Consider the following 24,412-nt stretch of genomic DNA (forward strand, 5'->3'; position numbering starts at 1 on the left):
GCTCATGGATTAGAAGAATTAATATTGTTAAAACGTCCATACTACCCAAAGAGATCCACAGATTAAATGCAATCCTTGTCAAAATTCCAATGCCATTTTTAACAAAAATAGAAAAGGCAGTCTTAAAATTCACATGGAACCACAAAAGATCCCAGATATTCAAACAAAGCTAGAGGCATCACCTGATTTTAAAATATACTACAAAGCTATAGCAATCAAAACAGCATGGTACTGGCATAAAAAGAGACACATAGACTAAAAGGAACAGAATAAAGAGACCAGAAATAAATATGGTCAATTGATCTTTGACAAAGAATACAAAATGGGGAGAGGACAGTGCCTTCAATAAATGGTAATGGGATAACTCATATCTATATGCAAAAGAAAGAAATTGGTCCTTTTCTCACACCCATGGAGATCCCTCAAAAAATTAAAAATAGAACTACCATATGACCCAGTAATGCCACTTCTGGGTATATATCCAAAAGAAGTGAAATCAGTGACTCAAAGAGGTATCAGCACTGCCATGTTCATAGCAGAATTATTCACAATAACCAAGATATGGAATCGACCTAGCTGTCCACTGACAAATGAATGGATAAAAAAAATATGGTATATACATGCAATAGAATATTATTTAGCCATAAAGAAGGAAATCCTGTCATTTGTGACCACATGGATGAACTTGGAGAACATTATGCCGAGTGAAACAAACCAGGCACAGAAAGTCACTTGCTGCATGATCTCACTTACATGTGAAATCTAAAAACCTCAAAACCATTGGAACAGAAATTGGAATGGTGGTTGCTAGGGGTTGGGAGCTAGAGGAAATGAAGAAATGTTGGCCAAAGGGCACAAGGTTTCAGATATTGAGGATGAATCAATTTTGAAGATCTAATGTACAGCATGGTAACTATAGTTAATAATACAACATTGGACACTGGAAAATTGCTTAGAAAGTAGATACTGTGTTCGTACTACACACACACACACACACACACACACACACAAACTATGTGAGATGATGGATGTATTAATTAGCTTGACTGTGGTAATCACTTTAGTGTACACATATATCAAAACATCAGGCTGTAAACTGTAAATTCATACAAATTTTATTTGTCATTTATAGCTCAAGAAAACTGGAAAAAAGTAAAAAAGAAAAAAATTAATTACAATGTTTTATAACATGAAAGGGTATGTATGTACACATTGTTTTCTTTTCTTTTTCAAAATTTTCCTAACTATTCTCTTTTGGCTGTTTCATCCTATAAATTTTAGAATTAGTTTGGTTAATAAAAAAAAATTGTTTAAATAGCCTGCTGGTATTTGGTATTTTCATTGGTACCACATTAAATGTATGAATAAACTTAAAAAATTATATTTCTTTTAATGTGTCCTATTAATAAATATGTTGTAACTTTCTATTTGTTCAAGACTTCTTTTGTGCTGGCATTTATTGTTTAAAAGTTTGTTTCCTATAAGTCCTGCACATTTCACATTGTGCACATTCCAGAAATATCTATCATGCTGATATTTCAAACTGGATAATTTCTTCCAGTATATTATACATGAAAATCGTTAATTTAAATATAGTGATTTTTGTACTTCAATGTCTTACAATATTCTTTTAAACTTGTATCCATTTTTTACTTAGTTATCTTGGGTTTTCCATGTATACAATTGTATCATCTACAAATGTACATGAATTTATTAACTAGTTAATTTTTTTCTTCTAAGTTTTTAAAAATTTTGCTGACTAGTACCAAAATAAAATATTTAATAATAGCAATATGAGTGGACATTTGTCATTCATTTTTTCCATTAATAGAAGTGTCTCTAAATGTTTCCCCATCAAGCATCATGGTGGTTTTCAGGCTGAGACTGATATATTTTATAAAGTGAAAGAGTATCTATAGATTCAAGTTTTGTTTACTGTTTTTATCCAAAATGTTAAATTTTCGGTTCCTATACAGATGTAATTTTTCTTATAAATGTTAATATTTTAAATTATATTAATATTGAAACATACTTGAATTCCTGGAAAAAATAATTTAATTGTTTATGAGGACTCTTTTTGATAAGCCATCAGTTTCTCTATATTAACATTACATTAAGAATTTTCATATAACTAACTGTAAATAAAATGGCTACATCATTTGACTTTTTGGTACAATTATAGTGAAGATTTTCTATCAAGTTATACTCATTTGTACAGAATTTAGAAATATTTCTTTCCTGTAATAGTTTGTGTTTTGTGTAAGCTCTCAGTTGATACAATAATGCAATTTACTACAATATTACATCATTTTTGGTTTACTACAGATGTTTACTGTACCTTAATTGGCAATCAAAATGCTTGAGGTTTCCAATAAAACTTCCAATGAAGTTCAAATCTTTTTTGAAAGTATGAAATGTATTTTGAAAGTATGAAATGTATACATATGTGTGTATATATACATACACATATATAATGCCACTGACAAGAATTTATTCTTCCATTAAATAAGACTACAGCACTCTAGAGAGAGGAGGAGACAAGACGGTGGAGTAGAAGGATGTGAGCTCACCAAACTCTTCTTGCAGAAACACCAAAATTACAATTAACTGCTGAACAATCACTTACAAAATGTTGGAACCTACCGGAAAAGATACCCTACCTCCAAAGACAAAGAAAAAGCCACAATGAGATGGTAGAAGGGAGCAATCACGATAAAATCAAACTGCATACACGCCAGGTGGGCAACCCACAAACTGGAAAACAATTATACTATAGAAGTTCTCCCATTGGAGTGAAAATTCTGAGCCCCATGTCAGGCTCCCCAGCCTGGGGTTCTGGCAATAGGAGGAGGAGCCTGCAGAGAATCTGGCTTTGAAGACCAGTGGGGTTGACTGCAGGAATTCCACAGGCCTGGGGAACACCAAAACTCCACTCTTGGAGGGTGCACACAGGGTCTCAAGCACACCAGGACCCAGGGAAAAAAGTGGTGACCTCATAAGAGACTGGGCCAGACTTACCTGCTAGTATTGGAGGGTCTCCTGTGGAGGTTGGGGGGGGTGGCTGTGGCTCACTGCAGGGACAAGGACACTGGCAGCAGCAGTTCTGGTGAGTACTCATTGGCATAAACCCTCTTGGAGACCACCATTTTCTCAACAAGACCTGGCCCCACTCAACAGCCTGTAGGCTCCATTTCCAGGACACCTCAGGCCAACCAACCAACAGGGCAGGGATACAGCCCCAGCCATCAGCAGACAGGCTGCTTAAAGTCTTCCTGAATAAACAGATGCCTGATAAACACACCCCCTGACATGGTCCTGCCCAGCAGAGGGACAAGACCCAGCTCTACCCACCAGTGGGCACTACCAGTGCCTCCCACCAGGAAGCCTGCACAGGTCTCTTAGATAGTCTCATCCACAAGGGGGCAGACAGCAGAAGCAAGAAGAACTACAACCCTGGAGTCTGCAGAATGTAAACCACAATCACAGAAAATTAGACAAAAGGAGACTGCAAAGGAATATGTTCCAGATGAAGGAACAAGATAAATCCCCAGAAGAACAACTAAGTGAAGTGGAGATAGGCAATGTGCCTGAAAAAGAATTCAGAGTAATGACAGTAAAGATGATCCAAAATCTTGGAAAAAGAATGGAGGCACAGATCAAGAAGATACAAGAAATGTTTAACAAAGACCTAGAAGAACTAAGGAAAAAACAGAGAGAAACAATACAATAACTGACATGAAAAATACACTAGAAGGAATCAATAGCAGAATAACTGAGGCAGAAGAATGGATAAATGAACGGGAAGACAGAATGGTGGACACCACTGCCATGGAACAGAATAAAGAAAAAAGAATGAAAAGAAATGAGGACAGTCTAAGAGACCTCTGGGACAGCATTCAATGCACCAATATTCACATTATAGGGGTCCCAGAAGGAGAAGAGAGAGAGAAAGGATCCGAGAAAATATTTGAAGACATTATAGCTGAAAATATCCCTAACGTGGGAAAGAAAACAGTCACCCAAGTCCAGGAAGCACAGAGAGTTTCAGGCAGGATAAACCCAAGGAGGAACACACTGAGACACACAGTAATCAAACTGACAAAAATTGAAGACAAAAAACATATATTAAAAGCAACAAGGGAAAAGCAACAAATAATGTACAAGGGAACTCCCATAAGGTTATCAGCAGATTTTTCAGAAGAAATTCTGCAGGCCAGAAGGGAATGGCATGATACATTTAAAGTGATGAAAGAGAAGAATGTACAACCAAGAGTACTCTACCCAGCAAGGCTCTCATTCAGATCTGACAAAGAAATCAAAAGCTTTACAGACAAGCAAAATCTAAGAGAATTCAGCACCACCAGACCAGCACTGCAACAAATGCAAAAGGAACTTCTCTAGGTGGAAAAGAAAAGGTCACAACTAGAAACAAGAAAATTATGAATTTCTTGGTAAAGACATAAAATAAGGTAGGAAATCATCTGCACACAAATATGATATCAAAACCAGCAATTGCGAGAAGAGGAGAGCACAAATGGAGGATATTGGAAATTAAAAGACCAGCAACTTAAAACAATCTTGTTTACATATAAACCACTATATCAAAATCTCATGGTAACCACAAACCAAAAATCTACAAGAGGTGCACACAAAAAAAAGAAACAGGAATCCAAACACAACACTCAAGTTAGTCATCAAACCACGTAAGAGAACAGAAGAGGAAGGGAAGAAAAAAACACCTACAAAAACAAATACAGAACACTTAACAAAATGGCAATAAGAATATACATATCGATATTTACCTTAAACAAAAACAGATTAAATGCTCCAACCAAAAGACATAGCCTGGCTGAATCAATACAAAAACAAAACACATATATATGCTGTCTAAAAGACACCCACTTCAGATCTAAGGACACATACAGACTGAAAGTGAGGGGATGGAACAAGGTATTCCATGCAAATGGAAATCAAAAGAAAGCTGGAGCAGCAATACTCATATCAGACAAAATAGACTTTAAAACAAAGACTGTTACAAGAGACAAAGAAGGACACTACATAACGATCCAGGGATCAGTCCAAGAAGAAGATATAACAATTGTAAATATAAATGCACCCAACATAGGAGTGCCTCAATATATAAGGCAAATACTAACAGCCATAAAGGGAGAAATCAACAGTAACACAATAATAGTGAGGGATTTTAACACCCCACTTTCATCAACTGACGGATCATCCAGACAGAAAATCAGTAAGGAAACATAGGCCTTAAATGACACATTAGACCAGATGGCCTTAATTGATATTTATAGAGCATTCTATCCAAAAGCAGCACAATACACATTCTTCTCAAGTGCACATGGAACATTCCCCAGGATTGATCACATGCTGGGCTACAAAGCAAGCCCTGGTAAATTTAAGAAAATTGAAATCATATCAAGCATCTTTTCCTACCACAACGCTTGGAGATTAGAAATCAACTACGAGAGAAAAACTGTAAAACACACAAACTCATGGAGGCTAAACAATATGTTACTAAACAACCAATGGATCACTGAAGAAATCAAAGAGGAAAACAAAAAATACCTAGAGACAAATGAAAACAAAAGCACGATGATCTAAAACCTATGGCAGGCAGCAAAAGCAGTTCTAAGAGGGAAGTTCATAACGATAAAGTCTAACCTCAGGAAACAAGAAAAATTTCAAATAAACAACCTAATCTTACACCTAAACCAACTAGAGAAAGAAGAACAAACAAAACCCAAAGTTAGTAGAAGGAAAGAAATCATAAATATCAGTGCAGAAATAAATGAAGTAGGGACAAAGAAAACAACAGAAAAAAAATCAATGAAACTAAAAGCTGGTTCTTTGAGAAGATAAACAAACGATAAACCTTTAAGCCAGACTCATCAAGAAAAAGAGGGAGAGGGCTCAAATCAGTAAAATTAGAAATGGAAAAGGAGAAGTTACAACCAACACCACAGAAATACAAAGGATCATAAGAGACTACTACAAGCAACTATATGCCAATAAAATGGACAACCTAGAAGAAATGGAAAAATTCTTAGAAAAGTACAATCTCCCAAGACTGAACCAGGAAGAAATAGAAAATATCAACAAACGAGTCACAAGTACTGAAATTGAAACTATGATTTAAAAACTCCCAACAAACAGAAGTCCAGGACCAAATGGCTTCACAGAAGAATTCTATCAAATATTTAGAGAAGAGCTAACACCTATCCTTCTCGAACTCTTCCAAAATACAGCAGAGGGAGGAACACTCCCAAACTCATTCTACGAGACCACCATCACCCTGATACCAAAACCAGACAAAGATGTGACAAAAAAAGAAAACTACAGGTCAATATCACTGATGAACATCGATGTAAAAATCCTCAACAATATACTAGCAAAAAGCTTCCAACAGCACATTAAATGGATCATACACCATGATCAAGTGGGGTTCATCCCAGGGATGCAAGGATTCTTCAATATCCACAAATCAATCAGTATGATATACCACATTAACAAACTGAAGAATAAAAACCATATGATCATCTCAATAGATGCAGAAAAAGCTTTTGACAAAATTCAACACCCATTTATGATAAAAACTCTCCAGAAAGTGGGCACAGAGTGAACATACCTCAACATAATAAAGGCCATATATGACAAACCTACAGCTAACATCGTAATCAATGGTGAAAAGCTGAAAGCATTTCCTCTAAGATCAGGAACAAGACAAGGATGTCCACTCTCACCACTTTTATACAACATAGTGGTGAAGTCCTAGCCATGCAACCAGAGAAGAAAAAGAAATCCAAATTGGAAAAAAAGAAGTAAAACTGTCACTGTTTGTAGATGACATGATACTATACATAGAAAATTCTAAAGTGCTACCAGAAAACTACTAGAGCTCATCAATGAATTTGGTAAAGTTGCAGGATACAAAATAAATACACAGAAATCTGTTGCATTTCTATACACTAACAATGAAAGATTAGAAAGGGAAATTAAAGTAACAATCCCACTTATCATCACATCAAAAAGAATAATATACCTAGGAATAAACCTACCTAAGGAGGCAAAAGACCTGTACTCCAAAAACTCTAAGACACTGAAGAAAGAAACTGAAGATGACACAAACAGATGGAAAAATATATCATACCATATTCTTGGATTGGAATAATAAATATTGTCAAAATGACTATACTACCCAAGGCAACCTACAGATTCAATACAATCCCTATCAAATTACCAATGGCATTTTTCACAGAACCAGAACAAAAATATCTTAAAATTTGTATGGAGACACAAAAGACCCCAAATAGCCAAAACAATCTTGAAAAAAAGAAAAAGAGAGCTGGAGGAATCAGGCTCCCTGATTCAGCCTATAGTACAAAGCTACAGTAATAAAAACAGTATGGTACTGGTGCAAAAACAGAAATATAGATCAATGGAACAGGATAGAAAACCAGAGATAAACCCATGCACTTATTGTCAACTAATCTATGACAAAGTGGCAAGAATATACAATGGAGAAAAAGTCTCTTCAACAAGTGGTGCTGGGAAAACTGGACAGCTACATGTAAAAAAATGAAATTAGAACACTCTCTAACACCATAAACAAAAATAAACTCAAAATGCATTAAAGACCTAAATGTAAGACTGGATACTTATAGTTTTATAAACTCTTAGAGGAAAACATAGGCAGAACACTCTTTGACATGAATCACAGCAATATTTTTTGGGATCCACCTCCTAGAGTAATGGAAATAAAAACAAAAATAAACAAATGGGATCTAATTAAACTCAAAAGCTTTTTCACAGCAAAGAAAACCATAAACAAAACAAAAAGACAACCCTCAGAATGGGAGAAAATATTTGCAAATGATGCGACCAACAGTGATTAATATCTAAAATTTACAAACAACTCATGCAGCTCAATATCAAAAAAACAAAAAACCCAATCAAAACATGGGCAGAAGACCTAAATAGACATTTCTCCAAGGAAGACATACAGATGGCCAAGAGGCACATGAAAAGATGTTCAACATCACTAATTATCAGAGAAATGCAGATCAAAACTACAATGAGATATCACCCCACACCAGTCAGAATGGCCATCATCAAAAAGTCTACAAACAATAAATATTGAAGAGGGTGTGGAGAAAAGGAAACCCTCTACACTGTTGGTGGCAGTGTAAATTGGTAAAGCCACTATGGAGAACAATATGGAGATTCCTTAAAAAACTAAAAATAGAATTACCATATGATCTAGCAATCCTACTCCTGGACATATATCTGAAGAAAACCATGGTTCAAAAGGATACATGCACTACAATGTTCATTGAAGCACTGTTTACAGTAGCCAAGACATGGAAACAACTTAAATGTCCATCAACAGATGAATGGATAAGAAGATGTGGTACATATATACAATGGAATATTATTCGGCCATTAAAAAAATGAAATAATGCCATTTGCAGCAACATGGTTGGACATGGAGATTATCATACTAAGTGAAGTAAGTCAGACAGAGAAAGACAAATATCATATGATATTGTTTATATGTGGAACCTAAAAAAAAAATGATACAAACAAACTTATTTACAAAACAGAAACAGACTCACAGACTTAGAGAACAAACTTAGGGTTACCGGGGGTAAGGAGGGATAGATTGGGAGTTTGGGACTGACATGTACACACTGCTATATTTAAAATAGATAACCAACAAGGACCTCCTGTATAGCACAGGGAATTCTGCTCAATACTCTGTAATAACCTAAATGGGCAAAGAATTTGAAAGAAAACAGATACATGTATATGTATAACTGAATCATTCTGCTGTACACCTGAAACTAACACAACATTAGTAATTAACTATGCTCCAATATAAAATAAAAATTAAAAAAAGTAATTACAGCACTCTGAATTATCTATTTAGGGCTGCAATGCCATCCAAGATTTATGCTACTTAGGATTTTCTTTTCCTTACAAAAATAAGACTCTTATGAAAAGAAAAAAAAAGTTGCTCAAGGAAAAAAAAATTTAAAGCTCTTTAAAATAGTTGCACTTCATTTACATTTGAAAATTTAGAAAGCAAATGTTATCCCTTTATACTGATAGATGCCACAGAATGTGCTAATCTATACAGGCTTCTCCTTATACAACATGCACACACACACGTGTGTGTGTGTGTGTGTGTGTGTGTGTGTGTGTGAAACAAAGTTTTTCAAACAAACATAAACTCTTTGTTTTTATGTATAACTTTTAATTTTGCCTTTTGGGTTTTCAAGTTAGTCCTTCTATAAGCAATTGATTCTAATATTTCCTTCGACAGAAATCCCCAAATTGACCAAGTACCAGAAAATGCTATTGAACAGTGAGTTATTGACCTGGCAATAGATTGATTTCTTTGGGCATGGTGTGGTAAATATTAATTTGGGGACTACAAGTGATTTTTTGTACTCTATACAGACAATTTCCTTTGATACAAGTCTTTATCAAGGAGGAATGGGAGTAACTGTAGACTAAAAATGTGATGCATACAAATCAGAATATGCTTTGCTTATTTCTACACAAAAGCATGCTTTGGTAATGAGGAATAAAAACCTCTGTTCTGTGTTATTTTATGGAGCTGCTTCTGGCCATGCAAGTGTCCAAAAATGAGAAACACATCTAACCCACTATGTCTCTGGCAAGGAAAACAGAGATCATTGGAGTCAGGAGCAGGTCACTGAGAAGAAATCAATCCATTTTGTTGGGGGGGGGGGATGGGATAACTCTGCTGGTCTGTCCATAATGTCCAGGCACTTATATTTTAGCAGGAAACTGATACCAATGAAAATACTATTGTTACAATGCCTGGCAAAATCCTACATTGAAAATTTTGTTGATGGGGGAGTAGATGGAGCTCTTTCCTGACCTATTCCATTTTTTTAAAATCAGTAATTGTGTTGAATCCCAAAGGGGATAGATCAGGATAAATGGGATTATAGATGAACATTTTGAATATTTCAAAACAAGGAAGCAAGCAATACTCTCATACATGCTGACACAGTGTAACTGACTCTACATCTTTGTAAAGCACTGTCTACATTACCTATAACCATTTCATGGACATATTCTTTGACTCAGAAAATGTACTTATTAGAATATATAATGCAGATGCAATTACACATTCACGAAGAAGTAAGCTTAAGAACATTCATTCCAGCATTTTTATAATAGCAAAAGATTAGAAAACCCTAAATGTCATTTAGTAAACCTGAATAAATTACGGTAATTCATAAAAGAGAATACTATCATGTGGCCATGGCACGGGTTGGGGGGGGCCCGCGGGGGGCGGGAGAGACAGCTCTGTATGCACTGAATAGGACAAACTTGAAGATATTTCATTAAATTGAAATAAGGAGGAGAAAAGTGAATTTAATATAGCACCATTTGTGTAAAAACCACAAAATGTGACCAATATAAACATATTCGTATATAGGTATAGTATATTTCTTCAAGGAATCCGAAAGAACTTCTAGCAGTCCTCTGGTCAGAGTAACTGATCAACTAACTAGCAAGAGAGGGAGAGACAGGAAGGAACTAGGTGAGTGGAACATTTAGAGGGAACTTCTAAGCATCAAGTCCTATTTGCCGGGTGAGAACTGAGATGTTGGTGCTCTGGGTAAATACCCAGAAAAGAGAACCTTTAGTCAGGCCTCTAGTTTTTGTTTACATTGGCCTTAATAGACATACATTTAGTCTGATTTCCTTCTCTTTTCAGCAGGATTATAAAGATCCCCTTAAAGTATATCTGCTCAACTATCTTTTATATTAAGAAGGAAAAGTTGTCCAATCAGTTTTTCTTCACCAGTGTTGCCTATGTTTACTGCAATCTTGCTGGGTGATTGTCTCAATGTGACAGAATACACATCTGGTATCTGGTGTGATACTTATTCACTGACAGAAGTTGAGAAAAAAAGAGTTTTATGGTTTCTGCTGACACTGGACCCATCCTGAGGACTCAACATGACAAAGTTCGTGTTCTCTGAAAACAAATACCGTATATTAATGCATATATATGGAATCTAGAAAAATGGTACTGATGAACCTATTTGCAGGGCAGGAATAGAGACTCAGACGTACAGAACAGACTTGTGGACACAGGGGTGGGAAGGGGAGGGTAGGACGAATTGAGAGAGTAGCACTGACATATATACACCACCATGTGTAAAATAGATAGTGGGAAGCTGCTGCAGAGCACAGGGAGAACAGCTCAGTGCTCTGTGATGACCTAGAGGGGTGAGATGGGGGGGTTGGGAGGGAGGATCAAGAGGGAGGGGATATATGTATACATGTAGCTGACTCACTTCGTTGTACGGCAGAAACTAGCACAACATGGTAAAGTAATTATACTCCGATTAAAAAAACAAACAAACAAACTTAGTGTTCATTGGCTATTCATTTGTCTCCTCAAAATTGACCAGATTGATATTCAAAGAAAATAAGTTTCTCAAGGGTGATGTACATTAGGATTACTTTATAAATGCAATTATCTAACTTTATTGAATTTGTCACTAGACCCACCATTTGTTCCTTTGATAAGATCCAATACTGGAAAACCCCTCCTTTTCAAAAGCTGTTTCCCTGACACACAAAACTGATTGCACGATTGACCCAAACTCCAAAGTGGTATTTGCTTCAATTTCTAGGTGGATGGACAGTTTGAATACTCAGTATCTCTTTCATCAGCATTCCCTTCATTTTCCCCATAGATATAGCATGTGTTTTCATTAGCCAGTTTTTTGTTGATCTCCCACCCAGTTCTTTGATCTGAAACATCCACAGGCTTTTCAAAATCTAGGGAATGGCTAAATGCAGTGCACGCTGGATTGGATGGACTGAGCCTACCACCGGACCTCAGGGTGAGATGCTTTGATTTAGCATACATGTCCAGACCTACTTGTGTGGGTTGGTTGTGGTTCTAATGACAGCTCAGAGACTTCACACTGTTATTTTGGTCTGCTTGGTTTATGTGGTACTGCTGGTGTTCCCACCATTCCATGCTGGTGCTGCCTTAGGAAGGAGAAAGGGTTTCCCCAGTTCTGGCCATATGATATATCTTGGTGGAGGAAGGGAGTCTCTGGCCCACTAAGATGAAGAAAGTTGTCTGGCTGTATGCTTCTTGTGGTAGGATCATCTCTGTCACTTGGAGATGGAGAGTGGTCCCTGGAGTACTTGTTGTGTTGTGATGTGATCTCCCTATGAGTACGCCGACCCCACCTTATCCCCTCCCCATCAGCTTCCCTGGTGTCTCTAGACAAGGTAAAGAAATCTCAGGACCGGCACCAGCAAGGAAAGAGAGTCCGTATTGCTAGTGGAACTCCAGATCAATCTCCCGTGCTAGTTCTGCCAGGTCCAACCTGGTGTTTAAGGCATGGCTCCCATTCATACAGGAGAGGAAGGGGCCTACCTGGAATGCTTTCTGTTCCTAGTTTGAGTCTGGGAAACACGCAGTCTTGGTCACCTTTGTCTTTTAATAGGAGGATGTAAAATACCTTGGTTCTGTGTTCCTCTAATCCCGGGACCCCAAACCAGTTTGTTTTCTTCCTAACACCTTTTAGGATCTCCTTTTGTTGTCTCTCTCACTATTTCCAAGGGTTTTAGTTGCATTTAGCAGTGAAGACCAGGGGAGAAATGGGTCTCTGTCAAATTGTCCTACAATATAGGTTTCAGTTTATGTTAAGCCCCATAGTAAGTTTTATAGTTTCTTCCTATAGATGCTCCTGAGATTCCTCCCCTGGAATAGAATTGCATGGAGCACTAAAAATAAACTTCCAAAGATATTGGATATTATAGTATTATTGAAATTGTCTATAAAAGACCATATTCTAGGAAAGTCTAGAAAATTCAAGGTTATAGCCTGGTGAAGGTAAATGGAGATAAATATGGAACAGCCTCTCTGATTACCATCAAGAGAAGAGCTTGGGTTTCTTAACTCCCATAAGTTAAGATATACCTGTTTATCCTAAACCACTGAGTCAGTTTCCTGATAAGATGAATAGTATTTGCCTGAATATTTATATTACTGTAGTAAAGCTGAGTATAACATATTTAAATTGTTAATCATACTTAGATGATCTTTTAACTTTTATATTTTAATCCTTAAGAATCATGATTTCTTAATATTTAACCCAAATCCTAATCCCTTAATGAAAAGGTAGCTTTCCTATGTAGACATTTCCTCTATCAAGTAGAAAAGTCAATAAAGTAGGTAGCCAATTAACTACCAAAAGTGTTCATTTTATTATGAGCTCTATTCAGAGAGCTACATACTCAAAGGAAATAAAAATAGGCAAAAGGTATGCTTTGTTTCAAAATGTTTATCTTAGAGGCAGCTAAAAATGTTGCACTATTTTGCAAATGAGTCAGGGTTTTTTTTCATAGTCAGCTTTTCATCCTGTCATTTTTACCTACTTCAAGTAGAAGGTGCTAGTATTGTCTTACATAACACACCAGAAAGTTTAAGATAAATGTGATAGAAAGATGCAGAGGAGGCTGACATAGTTTCCAAAAGAAGGAACTATAAAGAGACTGGCTTCCATGTGGAGTTACTGAAATAAAGATACTAGGTGTGATAATAAAAAAATATTGCAAACATGTCAAGAAAATTTTAGTAGTCTTTTCACACCTGAAACTAGATTATTATAAAATTGAATTTAGCAAACAAGAATATTTAAAAGAACTTAAAAGGTAACCCTGTAAAATGGTCTAAATCAAATTTTGAAAATTTCATCCAATCTCTTCATAATTAAATAACTCAATGCCTGCATATTCTATATTTATCTTTAAGTTCCCTATTTCTAGTCAGCTTTAACTTGGCATGTTCCATCACCATGGCTAGTTCAAAGGTTTAGCTCACAAGACCCCAGGAAAGAAGTAAATTCATATTTAATGCTCATCTACTATGTATCAGAGATTGAACTCATTATTTTTCCTCCTCCTCCACTTCCTCCTCCACCTTTATTATTATTATTCACACGTTACAGATGATAACAATGAATCTCAGAGAAGTTAAATCATTACCCATTGACTTCACAACTAAAAGTAGAGAATTTCTGATGAAAATTTAGTTTTGTCTATTTCAAGATCATGCTTTTTATTATTTTTTATAAAACCATAATACTTTCCATTATATTTGACTCCAAATCACATCATTAACTATTTTCTTGGTCCTCAAAAAAATTTTCTGACCCTATCAACTGTTAGGTAATAATTAAGTATTTGGGGAATTTCCCTCTTTATAAGCAGTGTGTATTTGTGATAGAGTCTAAGATTAGTATATAGTTGTTTTCCATTTAGTTATTCATTTAACAAACATCTACTATATTCCTTTTAAATCACAGACATCATGTTGGGGGTATAATGGGAAATACATGTTAGCCCCGTCCCAACAGATTTCATTATGTAATATCAAAAATAAATTTATCAACAAATAATATTATCAAAGAAGAGTTCTAATTAAGAGGTAACAAATGTTACTTGAGCACCAAGAAAAAACAATTTTTTTTCTGCATATGTATATGATATCATGGGGAAGGTAGCATTTGGGTTGAGCTTTGAAAGTTGAATATGCATAAAATATAGGAAAAGGGTGATCCCAGCAGATGAGGAACACAAGCAAAGACACCAAAAGTTAAATTACATGTTCCAGACATGGCAAGTGGAAGCATGAGGGAAAGTGAAAGAGGAGAGAGGGGGGAGATAAGTCATGGACTCAGTATAAAGGGCTTTGTGTGTCCAATAAATTATGATGACTATAGAGGAAAGTCTTTGAAGGATTTTAAGCAGAAGAATATTCATAATCATATGCATAGCTCCCTACATTATACAGTGACTCACATCCTAGGTGTTATAATAATTGTATCATTACATTACAATGTTTTAATGCTACGATGAGTTAGCAAATGTTTTCCTTTACAAAATAAATTAGTGAGGTGTAAGGCTATCCCTTTAAATCCTTCTCACTCACTCATGCTCTCAGATATGCTTTCTTATGTACGAGAAAAGATTATTGTTAACTAGGTGTTGCACATGACTAGCAGTATATTTTATCAAATCAACATCTATTATTTGTGATCCAACGCAATGTGTCTCATATGTACATGACAAAAATATTATTGTGGGAAAAAGAAAAACATAAGGACTAGTCCAGTAGGATAGTGAAGATGTGAAACAGTAGGGCATGCCCTACCCTGTCTCCATTCTGGTTAAAAATAGAATCTGATATCACTTATATGTGAAATCTAAAAAAAAAGGTACAAATGAACTTATTTACAAAACAGAAATAGAGTTGCAGATGTAAAAAGCAAACTTATGGCTACAGGGGGAAAGGGCTGGGGAGAGGAATAAATTGGGAGATTGGGATGGACATACACACACTACTATATATAAAGTGGATAACAATAAGAGCCTATTGGGCTTCCTTGGTGACACAGTGGTTGAGAGTCCGCCTGCCAATGCAGGGGACACAGGTTCGAGCCCTGGTCCGGGAAGATCCCACATGCCACGGAGCAATGGTGCCCATGCGCCACAACTACTGAGCCTGCGCTCTGGAGCCCGCGGGCCACAACTACTGAAGCCCACGCACGTAGAGCCAGAGCTCCGCAGCAAGAGAAGCCACCGCAATTAGAAGCCCGCACACAGCAGCGAAGACCCAATGCAGCCATAAATAAATAAATAAATAAATAAATACATAAATAAATACATAAATAAATAAATAAAAGAACCTATTGTATAGCACAGGGAACTCTACTCAATATTCTGCAATGACGTATACGGGAAAAGAATCTGAAAAAGAGTGGATAGATGTATGTGTATAACTGATTGACTTTGCTGTACAGCAGAAACTAACACAACATTGTAAATCAACTATACTCCAATAAAAAATTTTTTAAAATAGGTTTTTGGACCCATATCAGTCAACTAATGGTGTGAAAAGTCATTTGGATCTGTCTGAGATGATGTTAGACAAAATAAGTTCAAAATATTTTACTGAGCCCAGACAAAGTGGAACCCCTTATAAGCCTTCTCCCCCAAATCTACAACTATTTAAAACTACATTTTATATGACTGGAAGATCCTTTTTGTCTCTGAGCATGTATACAGCTGCTCTGTCTGTCATGGCCTGGATCTGTTTTACAGAATAAACCATGGTGTTACTTGAAGGGGCTATTTTCTTCTATTTTAAATCCATGTATATTTTACTACCATTTTTGCAAGTAAATAACTAGTAATCAGCAGGTAAAACTTTGGAGATAAGCTGTAAGATCCATAGGATGCATTACAGAAATCAATTTTCTGATACAGTAAATAACTGGCTGTTTATGGCACATTGATCTCTGGAAAGTTTCTCAAGAAAAATGTGGAAGTTATTTACATTAGTGCTGATGCTGTGTAAATAAAGGCATTCATTCTGGAGCAATGAGGTGGAATAAATATTTAAAGGATAAGCTCTTTTTTACTTTGATAAATAGGACTGAATCATGGATGATTAGAGTTGAGTGGGACCATGTTGATCACACGAGCAGTCTTTCAACTCATAGGAGTAAACATTGAGGTAGAAAGTATAATAAAATGGTTGGGAGCATGAACTGTGAACCCAGACTATCAGACTATTTTGATTTTATTCCAAACTGAATATCTGTACAGCAATGAGCAAGTGACTCAACGTCAATTTCTTTTCTTTATAGTGGGGATCATTAATACAAGTGGGGATCATTAATACAATTATTAAAGCAAATTTAGGGTTGCCAGATAAAATATAGGATACCAAATTACATTTGAATTCAGATAGACAATAGTTTTTTTAGTATAAGTATGTCCCAAATATTGCATGAGACATACATATAATGAAAAAAATTTTTATCTAAAATTCAGATTTAATTGGACATTCACTATTTTTATTTGCTATATCTGGCAACCTGTGATGATTTTGTGCATCAATGCCTACAAAGTCCTTATGGAAAAGTGTTAGGAATGCAACAATAGTGAATTTAACTAATGCTACATGTATTATTTTTCTAGTTTTCTATCTGTTAAGATGAGGAGTAGGTTATAGTCTAGATTCACTGCTTTCCACAAGGCCACACTGCTATTTTATTACCTCTTTTATCAATATTTTCTACCTACATTGAAATAGAGGATAAATTTCCATACACACAGAACCTTTTCCTGACCAGTAATCTGTATGAGTCTAGAAAGAGTAGAGACATTTTCATGTCAAACAGACTTCAACAGAATAATTAGATAAAAGTGATCTACACCAACACACCCACAAAAATCGAAACTGTTTCAAATCCTGGGAATGACTGTTGGTTTACGTGCTTTTAGAAGGTTATTGCCTGAGATTGTTCATGCCATAGTGATTACTCCCCCATTTATTAGTGTGAGTAAACAAAACATGATTACATGAAATGTCCCCCAGCAGCAATTATATCCTATTCCCTCATTTTAGAGGATTATCCTCAATTACCAGTGCCTCAGTCCTTCCAGCATTATTGCATCTAGTAGATTAACTACACAGAACTAGTATTGTGGTATAATACTAGTACTTCCTGTTTGTCCCTAAAAGGGCAATTTAATAGGCAATCTGAGATAGAAAAAAAAATGAATTGGGATAACATATCAAAATACCTAGGACTGGAGATATAAGTATAGATTATTGGAATGAGAAAAATGTGAGTAGAGAGGATGGTAAAAGAGAAATTGTTGGGAGGAGTGGGGGGAGAGAGAGATGTGCGCTCTACTCTCCACGCCCCCTAGTCTCCCGATGGCCACGGGAAAATGGCCTTGTGCAAGTCTCAAGGAAGAAGACCTACGCTTGCCGGGGAAGACACTGCTCTTCTCAGTCTTATCATGGCATGAATTGAAGTTCTGGGAAACCTTGTGTTTGGGGAAGACATGGGATTCCTGGCTTATGTGTTAGTAACATGAACTCACTCACTCATGCTGCACATGTTGTTGGGGGTCAGGGAGAAGCTGTGGTGTTTTATTTCACCTGACTGTCTAAGGTACCCTGGGTGATTTGAATTAGGGAGCAAAGTGCTAACTTTCGTGCACTGGCTGGAATTTAGTAAGTGGTCCGTATATATTAGGTCCTTTTCCTTTTCCTTTAGTTTCCATTATGGAGAGGAAACACATGAAAAACACTGTCCTATTACATTAAATTTTTATAATATTCATCAAATATTCAAAAAACATGTATCATATTCTGACTATTGACTATGTTTTTGTAGATATTATTTCTCATCATTACCACAAAATCCTTCTAATAGATACCGTTTCTCTTATTTCCAAATGAGAAAATCAAGAATCAGCAATATAACTAACCCAGGCCAATATCGTCCACTAAAGAAATGGCAAAGTCAGATTCAAACTCAGGACTCCACTTCAAAGCCCATCCTTTTCCACTCTACAATCCACTACTATTCTTATTTTGGCTAAATGTTTTAAACTTTTAAAAATTGCCTTAAATTGATATGTGACTCGGAGAAAAGGAAGATTTCGATAATCTTATAAAAGGCAAAACCAATACTTGTACACTGAGTTTTTTATTCCATAACTCATGGATTTTCAATTGCATGCACATCATACTTCCCATGATATTGGATGTCTTAATACCTGGGTTGGTCTCACAGAAAGCCAATGAAAAGACAAAGTAATGACTAAGTGGCCATAGCAATAATTGATTACATTGAATTAAAGCAACCAAGTTACATGTTAAATACATAATACATATGTATCATGGATTTCATACTAACAGTCATACTGAGTCCTCATGTACTTCTAAATAAAATCTAGCTAACAATATATAAAATAGGAAGAAAAAAGCAAGTGTTTTTATTGGACTACCTATTTGACGAAGTCCTGAAACTTACATGTAAAAATTAATAGCAATTTTTTGCCCTTTTTACAGGTTTAACAATTTTTTAAAAAATCTTGTAATTTTTTATAACACAAAATACGTGGATGTTTATTTTAGCAACACTGAAAATATGATTAACTTAAATTCGTCAACTTAAATTTTTGCATTAATCCTATCATTCATACAATGTACAATTTTAATTAGAATTCAAAATATTGAAAAGGCAAATTCATCAAATAAATCAAATAAATTTAAAGCATAGAAATATATGGGACTATTTCTGAAGAAACTACTCACATACTCTGAGTTGAATAGTAATACCAAATGGCTAGTTTTACTGATCATTTCTTTTCTATAAAACTATTTTACTGTCCTCAAATAACAGCATATTGTATTATGGTGCAGGTACAGTCTTATCTCACTTAACTCTAAAATTGCACAGAATACTGATAATGAAAGATTTGTTATAAGATAGGAGATACTAATGTGATTTGATTAATTTACTTATCTAAGTGTCTCACATATAAGGAGGAAAAAGCTGACATAATATTTGTTGTTACTTTCATGATGGAAGTTGTTTTTAAAATTAAGACTTTGATTCACTGACTGATAAAGAAATGATCATATACTGGTCTTTGAAATGTTTTATTGTGTGAAACTTTCTGCAGATGCTACTTAAATGGTTAGGCATTGCAAGAGTGCTTGGGCAGTTCCCATTACACCAATACATCTAGTCCTACCAGCACTCACAGCTACCTTATTCCCTCAAATCTGAGAGTATGAAATCTGACTGTCTCTTCCTGGGGAAAGTGTTCCACTGAAAGATGCATCAGTGAAAAAGAAGGCACAACAATCTCCCAAGGGGGTTGTCTTTATTCCTTCAAAACCAGAAGAAGAGAATGCATGAAAGAAATGTTAACAAGCAAAACAAAGATGCTATAAATATAGTCACAAATCAATAATCCCTCACAACAAAAGGAATAAGCGTGAAACATCAAACACACAAACACACACCCACAGAGAATAAAACATTTCTATGAAAAGGTGAAGGACATACCAACCTTATTTTCATGAGATTTCTGTCCACTACACAGAATAAAGCACATAGACCATTAGATGGCTGCTCCTGTCCAGTTGGGCTCGTGCACGTGGTAGGAAAACTTTCCATTAGGATTTTTCTACACTATTTGACATGTGCTTTCCTGAATCCCATTTCCCAGCAATAGTAAGTACTTTTAATTTAATGTAGGGAACTGTAGGAAATGATTCAGGGGCTGGCACAGAATTATTTTGTCCTTCATTTCTTTGTTAGTATTATATTTGGCATACGTCAATGAGGCAAAAAATGCTAAGAGCCTATTTAGCTGTGAATAATTCCATTACTGAGGTATTGAAATTTTCTGACTCCTTTTCTTTCCTTTTCATCTTCTAAACTTTTGATATTTTTTGGAAAAAAAATCTTCAAGAATAAATTTACCTGAATAAGCTACAATCTGGGAACAACTTAACCTATAAAATAGTTTTTATGTACTTGGTGCCATCTTATTACTTCTTCCAAGAACTAAAAAATATTAATGGTGTTCCCTTCTATGTAACAATTCAGTGATAAAATAACAGTGAATAAATATAAGGGAGAACACATATTTCCATTTTTATTAATACTTTTTAAAGTTTTATTCTGCTTTTAATTGTCAAACAAAACATGATAAGGTAGGAAGGTAAAATAACTTAAGAGGTTTGGGTACATTTATTTTGTGAACTCAGTTTGGCCTGATGGTGCCCTGACCTGTGAAGAAGGAATCCTATCATGGGAGCTCAAGCCCTGATTTAAACATACTTCCATGAGTCTAAGAAATTGTCAGAGATTACTGGGCATCCATACTTCCTGTTATCACCAGCCTCCACTCACCTTCACCTCCATCAGTACTTAAGAGATCTCTTACCTTTACACTTTTCCTTTCTAGGGTAATTCTGTATCCTGCCACCAGAGAAATAGAAAAGAAGTAGGTGTCAACAGTACTATTTCGATAGAGACAAGGAAGCACTGAATAGACTCCCTGGCTTTGTCCCTTGTCTCAGGTTGTGAATTTTTGGAGAGATGAATGGATATGACTTCTACTGAGTGCTCCTACATAAAGTTTTACAAATGCTTTTGCCTGTTTTGCCCTCCATACTTTTAATTCTAAAATTGTTGCTATTTTTTTTGTTTTGTTTGTTCTTATTAGAGGTCACCTGTTATATTTAATGTTTTTCATTGTGTTCTGCACTAATTTCAAAACAGATGTGTTGGAAATTTCTAAGAGTATAAAGAAACTCTGAAAACATGCTGAACTAATAATAAAATATGAGCAAATGATAGTATTTTCCATATCAACAAACCCCTATATTCAGTTGCCACTTGTAGCTATTTGCTGTCCTATAACTTGCCCCAGTAAGCTAATGTCTGAGTTTCGTTTTTCTAGCAGTTGTATTTCAGCTGCAAGCAGCACATTTAGGACTCTGGACACTGATCAAGATTCAGAGATCTCAGGTTCGAAGCCCAATTTGTTCTACTCTTAGAAAGATAACTTCAGTCTACAGATGTATCCATTAATAAGTGGGAAAGAAGGTGAAGATAACCACATACATGTAAGTGCCATTGATGCTCAAGGTTCTGTATATATTCTCCCTTCCTTCGCTCCCTCCCTTCTTCTCTCCTTCTTTCCTTCCTTTCCTTTCTTCCTTCCTTCCCTCCTTTCTTCCTTCTCTCTAGATATGTAGATATAGATATAACATTAAAAACCCTGTGGAATATGCATTCTTGACCTGTTTTGTAAATTAGATTGTGAGCCACTAAAATCAAGGCCCATGCCCCAATTATTTACGATATGTAATATATATAGCCCAGTACTTAGTACACAGTAAGTGCTCAGTAACACTTGCTTATAAAAATAAAATAAAATATAATAAAGGAATGAATGAGAATTTATCCAAAGGTTATCACTTGACCTAGATTTTGATACTATTAACATCAACTCCTTTATCCTGACAGTCCTAGCCTTATTCAGACATTATTTTCATGTTGGGTCAATCTGGAATCAAGCTTTCATTATAATTTCCTTAATGTTAAAACTTTATAACCTACATGTACACAATTGTATCATATCAATTTGTCCATATCTACTGAAGGAAATAACATTTCAGTAAAGGTTAAGATATATTGAAATAACATTAATGACAAATCACTTCCATGGACTTCTGAATATACAGCTTCTACGAAAGCTAAGCATTCAGATTTCTGAATGACACTTTAGAAGAAGTAAACAAATTTCCTATAATACTGCAATCATGGAAGTACTATTTCTTCTTTTAGCTCCTCTACTTCTTAAATGTATGTATGTATGTATGTATGTATGTATGTATGTATGTGTGTGTGTGTGTGTGTGTGTATATATATACATATGGTTTGTATTTTGAGAAATAATGTCTTAAAAATCTTTAAGTACCTTTTCAGAAAAATTTCATATAGTAATCATAGACTTAAGGTAATTGATCCTTTTAATTTATTACCTTAACAGAAGTCATCTATTCTGATTTGATTGTCACTTGTTTAGTTGGCTGAGTAAATAAAAAAAATAAAACAAAACATAGGTTAAATTAGAAAGTTTTTTTCTAATTACACAATAACTATACATTAAACTAGAAATATAAAAGCACATTTATTAACTATTTTTTAGTAAGGATAGATGCATAGATGCTTACTAGAAATCACCTACTGGATGCCAGAATTCCATGCAGAATCGATATTGGTCAATATGTTTTTAGATGGAAGAGGGAGATTACTAACATATGTCAGTAAAGCATAGAGCAGAAAAGAGAGATTGCATTATATTAATGACTAAATACATTTTAACACTAGGCAATTTTGAATTTGTTACCATATAATTTCTGGCATGAAGTGTTTCAACATTAAAACTCTAAAATGCTGTGGCCAAGGAATATGCTTATTGGTACAACATACTAAGTAAGACGACAGCTATGATTTTTGCCTAGTGGATGAATCATCTTTGGCTCATACTTCTTCTGAAATGTACTTCCCCCACAATTTCCCTCCTAATTACAGCAAGAGGGGAGTGAGGAGGAAGACAAAATAAAAGCTACCCAGTGCTACATAACACCCAGAGACAGCACAATTCTGTAGCAGATATCGTTGACTATATAGGACACAGAGGATCTATACAACTTCTAGGAAATTAAAAAATACAAACAATAGATTTTTTTTTTTGCTTCACTTGTGTGAAACTTTTACAACCGTGAACCTACTTCTCTGCAAAGCAGAAAGTCACCTCCAGATAAAACATTAGCAGGCCCAAAACAGCATGCAACACAGAAGATGTTAAGTTAAACCTATGCCAGGAGGAGGGAAATTTAGACAGAACAAAACAAAAACAATTTTCTTAAAATAAAAACAGGTGGAACAATGGAAGTTTCACAGTGGAACCCCATTGGTCTATATTTGTAGTTTCTGATATAAATAAATATATATTATATAAAAATAAATATATATACATATTTGTGTATATATTATATATATGTAAATATACACATATATAAAGTGTATATATTTAAGTCTCCTGGCTTGTAAATTATATATAATTCTCATTGTTTTAAATGTGTTTGGTTATTTTCAATTAATCCACTTGTAGCTTTACAAGGTCTTAAGCTAGAGAAGCTCCTAGTGATCAAAAGTGAGGTTTTCAGTTCAGCACCCCAACATCCAGGTGGTGCCCAGAGGGACATTAAAGGTTGCGGGGAGGGATTGGGAAACAAGCATTCCACAAAGCTTATCAAAATATGGATGGGAAACACATGTTCTCCAACGACTTGTGCCTATTTTAAGATACCTCATATAAGTCAAGCTTTACCAATAAATAAACCTCACTTTCTTCATTATTTTATTTTGAGAAACAATGAGAGTCACCCTGCTGATATTAGGGCAGTTATGGAAAAACAACTTCACTTTCGCTCTTGTGACTATTCCACCAATCATAGAGGACTTCTCAAAACACAATTTTACTAATATAGTCCTAAGACTTAATGTTTTTCTTTTTTTAGAATATCTGGTTCCTTTTGTTTGTACATTATTTATGAGATATATGTCCTATAATGAGATATATGTCCTAGCTTTTCTCCCAAAAGAAAACTGCGTGTGTACAGTGAATTTTTTTATAATAATATTTTGAGTAGGTAATGTTTTCTAACTTGACCTATACCTTAAAATCTTTTATGGTGATTCTTCTTTGAAATATTTCCCACAATAATGCTAAACATTAACATGGGTCACAATAATGCAGTTTTGTACAAAAAAACAGAAAGGTAAGTTTTAAAAAGTAGGAGGTGAATGACAAGTGTTTTCAATGGATTCTGTAGGCCTGATCTACAAAGCTATACTGAATTGAAGCACAATAATATGCCAAAAGGAATTTAGTGGAGTCTTTACATTTGTATTGTGAT

This window comes from Balaenoptera physalus (genome assembly GCF_965194825.1).
Source record: "Balaenoptera physalus genome assembly, chromosome: 3".
Lineage (NCBI taxonomy): Eukaryota > Metazoa > Chordata > Mammalia > Artiodactyla > Balaenopteridae > Balaenoptera > Balaenoptera physalus.